Below are 9,721 nucleotides of genomic sequence, written 5' to 3' on the forward strand. Positions count from 1 at the left end.
ATTTCGTGCACAAGAGGCAGACACCCGCTCCGCTGCTTGAATAGGACCACTGAGAATCACAGGACGTCTCGGACTCACGCGAAAGAGTTTCAAGGACAAAGAGAAGGGCGCGGCCAAGGAAGAAAACACCGGGAGCTGCGCCGACACCCTCTCTCTCTGACTCGCCGTGTGCATGCCCGTCTTGTCACCAGCGACAGAAACGAGAGGAAACCCCGAAATAGCCTGAACACCAGCCTCTCTCTATACTGGGCCGGCCCGGGGACTCCCACTACGGACGCGAGTCACCAAATCGGTCGTACGGGCCCACTGAGCGCACAACACAGGGAATCTCGTTGCAAACACTGCGTGTGCATACGTTGCTCACAAAGCTCAATGGGGTCACAGGCCCTGACCCGCTCAGAGGCACCTGTGTGACAAGACAACAAATGGAACTCGCTGGAATGTTTCTGCTGTCTTGTCATTTTAGACGGACCCACTGAGCGCACAACACAGTGGAACTCTCTGACAAACACTGCTTGTGCGTTAGCCCCAGTAAACAACTCAGCGGGGGTCACAGGCCCTGACCCGTTCAGAGGCACCTGTGTGACAAGACAACAAATGAAACTCGCTGGAATGTTTCTGCTGTCTTGTCATTTTAGACGGACCCACTGAGCGCACAACACAGTGGAACTCTCTGACAAAACACTGCTTGTGCATTAGCCCCAGTAAACAACTCAGTGGGGTCACAGGCCCTGACCGGTTCAGAGGCACCTGTGTGACAAGACAACAAATGAAACTTTAAAGACGCTGGCATGTACATCTTGTTTCTGCTGTCTTGGACGGGCCCACTGAGCGCACAACACAGGGGAACTTGGTGCAAACACTGCGTGTGCATAAGCCACAAAACACAAGCTCAGTGGGGTCACAGGCCCTGACCGGTTCAGAGGCACCTGTGTGACAGACAGCAAATGAAACTTAGACGCTGGAATTATTTATATGTTTCTGCTGTCTGTCTACGATTTCAGATTCACACTTAGAGTTTTTTGTCATTAAGTCATAAAAGCCACAAAACCACTTTAATATGACTTTCCAATACTCTTTGAAAGGTCTCTATATTGATAAAATGAGCCTTTTAGCAAAGTAACACTTTTCGGGCATTTTCAAAGTGCTCCCGCTGAGTGAATTTTGTTCTGAAAATCGTGTTCCCGAAAATCTCCGGGCACCCCGCCAACCCCCCCTGCCAGAAATGACAAGTGTCAAATCAGCGGGTCAAACGGCCACCTCTATCCGACCAGGAGCACCCAAATCCCCGCAAATGGCACTTTTTTTTTTCTTCATCGGGACTTCCGACGAGGTTAATGATTTCCCAAACTGCAACTCATTAACTATGTCCTGAGACACTTGCCAGAAATGACACATGTCAATTTGGCGGTAGCAAATCACTTTCCCAGGCCGGGAAGCAACACCCGAGGCCCGCAAAAGGCGGCCGAATATTTTCTCATCGGACTTCCGCGTTTTGGTTAATCATGTCTCGAAATCGTTAAATGCACATGTCAATTCGGCGGGAGCAATTCACTTTCCCAAGCCGGAAAGCATCACCGGAGGCCCGCTTGAAGGGCCCTAATATTTTCTCATCGGACTTCCGCGTTTTGGTTAATCATGTCTCGAAATCGTTAAATGCACATGTCAATTCGGCGGGAGCAACTCACTTTCCCAGGCCGGGAAGCAACACCCGAGGCCCGCAAAAGGCGGCCGAATATTTTCTCATCGGACTTCCATATTTTGGGGGTTGGATTCTCTCCCGCATTCCAGCCCCCTGGCCACGGGTCGCTCATTCACTTTCAGCCCGGGCCTTGCCAATTTGGTTAATCAGTTAGCCATGCACCAGACTCGGCCTCGCCTTTTTCATTTATGGTTAATGATGTGCCCAGGCTGGGACTTAGTCTCTCCAGCAGCCAAAACTTTTCACTGGTTAATGAGGTGCCCAGCCCGGCACTTAGTCTCTCTCCCCAGCAAGCTTACTTGGTCGGCCGACATTTGGATCCATTTTCGGGGCTTAATCGGGTCGAATACGGTCCCTTACGCAAGGGGAGCCGAAGCCCCGGCCTCTGCCAGGCGTCAGGCTGCCGTTTTTTAAGCCCGACCAAAAACCCGAAAATTGGTTAAAAATGGAAATAAATTTCCACCCAAAAAGGGTTAAAAGTCGGTTGGACGGCAGCCCTGGTCGGTCTCTGCAGACCTGGAGGCCCTAGACAGTAATCTGGAAAACAGACAAAGTCTCGAGAAACCACCTCCTACCATTCTCCAGGTACCCCGCCAATCCCCCCTGCCAGAAATGACAAGTGTCAAATCAGCGGGACGGATTTGACTTTTGTGACCGACCGCTGGAACTTTTTTCGGCTACAGGCAGTCAAATTTTTCTCCTTCCGGACTTCCAGTACAACTTTGAACGGCCATATCTCCGCACTCCCGCGTCGGAGCCAAGCCGTTTTTACACCGTTAGACGCGGCTTCCCGTGCCCGTTCGAATGCCGCCCTGCTCGGCGGAAAAGGAGAATTTTTTTATTTTTCGGCCGATTTCGGGAAAAAAAATTCCCGCTCTGAACTCGGATTTTTCGGCTTTAATCGTTTCGTATACGGTCCCTTACGCAAGGGAGCCGAAGCCCCGGCCTCTGCCGGGCGTCAGGCTGCCGTTTTTTAAGCCCGACCAAAAACCCGAAAATTGGTTAAAAATGGAAATAAATTTCCACCCAAAAAGGGTTAAAAGTCGGTTGGACGGCAGCCCGGGTCGGTCTCTGCAGACCTGGAGGCCCTAGACAGTAATCTGGAAAACAGATAAAGTCTCGAAAAACCACCTCCTACCATTCTCCAGGTACCCCGCCAATCCCCCCTGCCAGAAATGACAAGTGTCAAATCAGCGGGACGGATTTGACTTTTGTGACCGACCGCTGGAACTTTTTTCGGCTACAGGCAGTCAAATTTTTCTCCTTCCGGACTTCCAGTACAACTTTGAACGGCCATATCTCCGCACTCCCGCGTCGGAGCCAAGCCGTTTTTACACCGTTAGACGCGGCTTCCCGTGCCCGTTCGAATGCCACCCTGCTCGGCGGAAAAGGAGACATTTTTTTTTTCCGGCCGTTTTCGGGAAAAAATTTTCCCGCTCTGAACTCCGATTTTACGCCTTTAATCGATTCGGAGACGGTCGCTTACGCAAGGGAGGCGAAGCCCGGGCCTCTGCCGGGCGTCAGCCTGCCGTATGTAAGCCCGTCCGAAGCATGAGTTCCCACTTTTGGTTATCCAGTTGTCAATTTTAAAATTTCAGTTACTCAGTTGCCTGCTTGGTTAATCATTTGTCGCTCTGACATTTGGTTAACCAGTTGTCGATGTTCGAAATTCAGTTAATGAGTTGCCTCTTTGAAATTTCAGTTAATGAGTTGGCCCTTTGGTTACTCATTTGTCCCTGTGTCTTTTGGTTAACCAGTTGTCGATGTTCGAAATTCAGTTAATGAGTTGCCTCCTTGGTTACTCATTTGTCGCTCTGGCTTTTGGTTAACCAGTTGTCGATGTTCAAAATTACAGTTAATGAGTTGCCTCTTTGAAATTTCAGTTAATGAGTTGGCCCTTTGGTTACTCATTTGTCCCTGTGTCTTTTGGTTAACCAGTTGTCGATGTTCGAAATTCAGTTAATGAGTTGCCTCCTTGGTTAATCATTTGTCGCTCTGACTCTTGGTTAACCAGTTGTCGATGTTCAAAATTTCAGTTAATGAGCTGCTCTTATGTTCTATGATTTCCTACCTTGACAACTCATTAACCAGTGTTTCAAACAATGCACCAGGCCATTTGACGACCCCAACTCGGTTCCACAAGCGGGAAAGCAGCACCCCAAGGCCCGGTAAGGGGGCCGAATACATTCCCATCGTGAATTCCGTCCCAAATGTGAATGACAAGTTTTCAGTTAATCAGTTGCCTGCTTGGTTACTCATTTGTCGCTCTGACATTTGGTTAACCAGTTGTCGATGTTCAAATTTCAGTTAATGAGTAGCCTCTTTGAAATTTCAGTTAATGAGTTGGCCCTTTGGTTACTCATTTGTCCCTGTGTCTTTTGGTTACCCAGTTGTCGATGTTCGAAATTCAGTTAATGAGTTGCCTCCTTGGTTAATCATTTGTCGCTCTGACTCTTGGTTAACCAGTTGTCGATGTTCGAAATTCAGTTAATGAGTTGCCTCCTTGGTTAATCATTTGTCGCTCTGGCTTTTGGTTTACCAGTTGTCGATGTTCAAAATTTCAGTTAATGAGTTGCCTCTTTGAAATTTCAGTTAATGAGTTGGCCCTTTGGTTACTCATTTGTCCCTGTGTCTTTTGGTTAACCAGTTGTCGATGTTCGAAATTCAGTTAGTGAGTTGCCTCCTTGGTTAATCATTTGTCGCTCTGGCTTTTGGTTAACCAGTTGTCGATGTTCAAAATTTCAGTTAATGAGTTGCCTCTTTGAAATTTCAGTTAATGAGTTGGCCCTTTGGTTACTCATTTGTCCCTGTGTCTTTTGGTTAACCAGTTGTCGATGTTCGAAATTCAGTTAATGAGTTGCCTCCTTGGTTAATCATTTGTCGCTCTGGCTTTTGGTTAACCAGTTGTCGATGTTCAAAATTTCAGTTAATGAGCTGCTCTTATGTTCTATGATTTCCGACCTTGACAACTCATTAACCAGTGTTTCAAACAATGCACCAGGCCATTTGACGACCCCAACTCGGTTCCACAAGCGGGAAAGCAGCACCCCAAGGCCCGGTAAGGGGGGCCGAATACATTCCCATCGTGAATTCCGTCCCAAATGTGAATGACAAGTTTTCAGTTAATCAGTTGCCTGCTTGGTTACTCATTTGTCGCTCTGACATTTGGTTAACCAGTTGTCGATGTTCAAAATTTCAGTTAATGAGTTGCCTCTTTGAAATTTCAGTTAATGAGTTGGCCCTTTGGTTACTCATTTGTCCCTGTGTCTTTTGGTTACCCAGTTGTCGATGTTCGAAATTCAGTTAATGAGTTGCCTCCTTGGTTAATCATTTGTCGCCCTGACTCTTGGTTAACCAGTTGTCGATGTTCGAAATTCAGTTAATGAGTTGCCTCCTTGGTTAATCATTTGTCGCTCTGACATTTGGTTAACCAGTTGTCGATGTTCGAAATTCAGTTAATGAGTTGCCTCCTTGGTTAATCATTTGTCGCTCTGGCTTTTGGTTAACCAGTTGTCGATGTTCAAAATTTCAGTTATTGAGTTGCCTCTTTGAAATTTCAGTTAATGAGTTGGCCCTTTGGTGACTCATTTGTCCCTGTGTCTTTTGGTTAACCAGTTGTCGATGTTCGAAATTCAGTTAATGAGTTGCCTCCTTGGTTAATCATTTGTCGCTCTGGCTTTTGGTTAACCAGTTGTCGATGTTCAAAATTTCAGTTAATGAGCTGCTCTTATGTTCTATGATTTCCGACCTTGACAACTCATTAACCAGTGTTTCAAACAATGCACCAGGCCATTTGACGACCCCAACTCGGTTCCACAAGCGGGAAAGCAGCACCCCAAGGCCCGGTAAGGGGGCCGAATACATTCCCATCGTGAATTCCGTCCCAAATGTGAAAGACAAGTTTTCAGTTAATCAGTTGCCTGCTTGGTTACTCATTTGTCGCTCTGACATTTGGTTAACCAGTTGTCGATGTTCAAATTTCAGTTAATGAGTAGCCTCTTTGAAATTTCAGTTAATGAGTTGCCCTTTGGTTACTCATTTGTCCCTGTGTCTTTTGGTTACCCAGTTGTCGATGTTCGAAATTCAGTTTATGAGTTGCCTCCTTGGTTACTCATTTGTCGCTCTGGCTTTTGGTTAACCAGTTGTCGATGTTCAAAATTTCAGTTAATGAGTTGCCTCTTTGAAATTTCAGTTAATGAGTTGGCCCTTTGGTGACTCATTTGTCCCTGTGTCTTTTGGTTAACCAGTTGTCGATGTTCGAAATTCAGTTAATGAGTTGCCTCCTTGGTTAATCATTTGTCGCTCTGGCTTTTGGTTAACCAGTTGTCGATGTTCAAAATTTCAGTTAATGAGTTGCCTCTTTGAAATTTCAGTTAATGAGTTGGCCCTTTGGTTACTCATTTGTCCCTGTGTCTTTTGGTTAACCAGTTGTCGATGTTCGAAATTCAGTTAATGAGTTGCCTCCTTGGTTAATCATTTGTCGCTCTGACATTTGGTTAACCAGTTGTCGATGTTCGAAATTCAGTTAATGAGTTGCCTCCTTGGTTAATCATTTGTCGCTCTGGCTTTTGGTTAACCAGTTGTCGATGTTCAAAATTTCAGTTAATGAGTTGCCTCTTTGAAATTTCAGTTAATGAGTTGGCCCTTTGGTTACTCATTTGTCCCTGTGTCTTTTGGTTAACCAGTTGTCGATGTTCGAAATTCAGTTACTGAGTTGCCTCCTTGGTTAATCATTTGTCGCTCTGGCTTTTGGTTAACCAGTTGTCGATGTTCAAAATTTCAGTTAATGAGCTGCTCTTATGTTCTATGATTTCCGACCTTGACAACTCATTAACCAGTGTTCAAACAATGCACCAGGCCATTTGACGACCCCAACTCGGTTCCACAAGCGGGAAAGCAGCACCCCAAGGCCCGGTAAGGGGGCCGAATACATTCCCATCGTGAATTCCGTCCCAAATGTGAATGACAAGTTTTCAGTTAATCAGTTGCCTCCTTGGTTAATCATTTGTCGCTCTGACATTTGGTTATCCAGTTGTCGATGTTCAAAATTTCAGTTAATGAGTTGCCTCTTTGAAATTTCAGTTAATGAGTTGGCCCTTTGGTTACTCATTTGTCCCTGTGTCTTTTGGTTACCCAGTTGTCGATGTTCGAAATTCAGTTAATGAGTTGCCTCCTTGGTTAATTCATTTGTCGCCCTGACTCTTGGTTAACCAGTTGTCGATGTTCGAAATTCAGTTATTGAGTTGCCTCCTTGGTTAATCATTTGTCGCTCTGACATTTGGTTAACCAGTTGTCGATGTTCGAAATTCAGTTAATGAGTTGCCTCCTTGGTTAATCATTTGTCGCTCTGGCTTTTGGTTAACCAGTTGTCGATGTTCAAAATTTCAGTTAATGAGTTGCCTCTTTGAAATTTCAGTTAATGAGTTGGCCCTTTGGTTAATCATTTGTCGCTCTGGCTTTTGGTTAACCAGTTGTCGATGTTCAAAATTTCAGTTAATGAGCTGCTCTTATGTTCTATGATTTCCGACCTTGACAACTCATTAACCAGTGTTTCAAACAATGCACCAGGCCATTTGACGACCCCAACTCGGTTCCACAAGCGGGAAAGCAGCACCCCCAAGCCCCGGTAAGGCGGCCGAATACATTCCCATCGTGAATTCCGTCCCAAATGTGAATGACAAGTTTTCAGTTAATCATTTGCCACCTTGGTTCATCATTTGCCACTCTGACTTTTGGTTTCCCAGTTGTCAGTTTTCACATTTCAGTTACTGAGTTGACTTTGTCTTTCTCACTCTGTGTATCTCTATCTTCTCTCTGTCTCTCTCAGTGTATGCGAGTGTCTGTGTGTGTTCCACTGCCGCCCGGCCAACCGGGTCCAAAGGCCCGCCACGTTACACACGAAAAACCCCGGTCTCGCTTCGGAGCGACGGGCACCCGGCTTCTCGGTGTCGGACCGACTCCGTTCAGATACCGCTGGATGCCCCTTGCCCCTGGCTTGCTCTGGCAGCCGGCGCGTGCAGGCCGCCCCCTGCCCCGCCGTCTCAGTGGTCGGAAAGCGGTCTCCAGCCAACGGCTGTACCTCGGCCGCGGAAAGAGGCAGCTACACAAGCGAGGCACTGCTCTGTGCGGCCCCGCCACCCCGTTCAGCTGCCGTTGTCCCCGACCGGATCGGACTTTCCTTCCCGAAGTTATCCCCGATAAGCTGCCGCTGACCGACGGCCCGTCAGCCGCTGCGGGACGGCGACACTTTCCCGAACTCGCCCGGGGCCACTTCGGCAATATAGTGTGCGCCGGAGCCGGGGCTTTCCAACGAGCCATCCCCGAACGAAATCGGACACGGGAGTCGGGAGCGACAGGCGTTCGACTGGTGCCGGGCAACCGGGTCCAAACGCCCGCCTTGTTAAACACACGTACACCCCAGGCTCGATTCGGAGCGACGGGCACCCGGCTTCCCGGTGTCGGACCGACTCCGTTCAGATACCGTTGGATGCCCCTTGCCCCTGGCTTGCTCTGGCAGCCGGCGCGTGCAGGCCGCCCCCCGCCCCGCCGTCTCAGTGGTCGGAAAGTGGTCTCCAGCCAACGGCTGTACCTCGGCCGGGGAAAGGGGCAGCTACACAAGCCAGGCACTGGTCTGTGCGGGCCCGCCACCCCCGTTCGGCTGCCGTTGATCCGGACCGGATCGGACTTTCCCTCCCGAAGTTATGCCCGATAAGCTGCCGCTCACCGGCGGCCCGTCAGCCGCTGCGGGATGGCGACACTTTGCCGAACTTGCCGGGGTCCAGGCCGATAATATAGTGTGCGCCAGCGCCGGGGCTTTCCAACGAGCCCTCCCTGACCGAAATCGGACACGGGAGTCCAGAGCGATAGGCGTTCGACTGCCGGCCGGCCAAACACAGGCAATCCCCCGCCGTTGCGGACCCGCTCCAGGACAACCGGGTCCAAACGCCCGCCTCGTTACACGCACGAAAACACCGGGCTCGATTCGGAGCGACGGGCACCCGGCTTCCCGGTGTCGGACCGACTCCGTTCCGGTACCCTTGGATGCCCCTTGCCCCTGGCTTGCTAGGACAGCCGGCGCGTCAAGGTGGGCCCCCGCGGCTCCGGCTCAGCAGTCGGAAAGCGGTCTCCAGCCAACGGCTGTACCTCGGCCGGGGAAAGGGGCAGCTACACAAGCCCGCTACTGGTCTGTGCGGCCCCGCCACCCCGTTCAGTGGAAGTTGACCCCGACCGGATCGGACTTTCCTTCCCGAAGTTATCCCCGATAAGCTGCCGCTGACCGACGGGGCGGCAGCCGGTACGGGACTGCGACACTTTCCCGAACTTGCCGGGGTCCAGGCCGATAATATAGTGTGCGCCAGCGCCGGGGCTTTCCAATGAGCCCTCCCTGACCGAAATCGGACACGGGAGTCCGGAGCCAAAGGCGTTCGACTGCCGGCCGGCCAAACTCAGGCAACCTCCCGCCGTTGCGGACCCGCTCCCGGACAACCGGGTCCAAACGCCCGCCCTGTTACACGCACGAAAACACCGGGCTCGATTCGGAGCGACGGGCACCCGGCTTCCCGGTGTCGGACCGACTCCGTTCCGGTACCACTGGATGCCCCTTGCCCCTGGCTTGCTAGGACAGCCGGCGCGTCAAGGTGGGCCCCCGCGGCTCCGGCTCAGCAGTCGGAAAGCGGTCTCCAGCCAACGGCTGTACCTCGGCCGGGCCAAGCGGCAGCTGCACAAGCCCGCTACTGGTCTGTGCGGCCCCCCCCACCCCGTTCAGTAGCAGTTCACCCCAACCGGATCGGACTTTCCGTCCCGAAGTTATCCCCGATAAGCTGCCGCTGACCGACGGGGCGGCAGCCGCTACGGGACTGCGACACTTTCCCGAACTTGCCGGGGTCCAGGCCGATAATATAGTGTGCGCCAGCGCCGGGGCTTTCCAACGAGCCCTCCCTGACCGAAATCGGACACGGGAGTCCGGAGCCAAAGGCGTTCGACTGCCGGCCGGCCAAACACAGGCAACCTCCCGCCGTT

This window comes from Somniosus microcephalus, unplaced genomic scaffold (genome assembly GCF_052327205.1).
Source record: "Somniosus microcephalus isolate GS21.2 unplaced genomic scaffold, FLI_Smic_1.0 scaffold1741, whole genome shotgun sequence".
NCBI classification, from domain to species: Eukaryota; Metazoa; Chordata; class Chondrichthyes; order Squaliformes; family Somniosidae; genus Somniosus; species Somniosus microcephalus.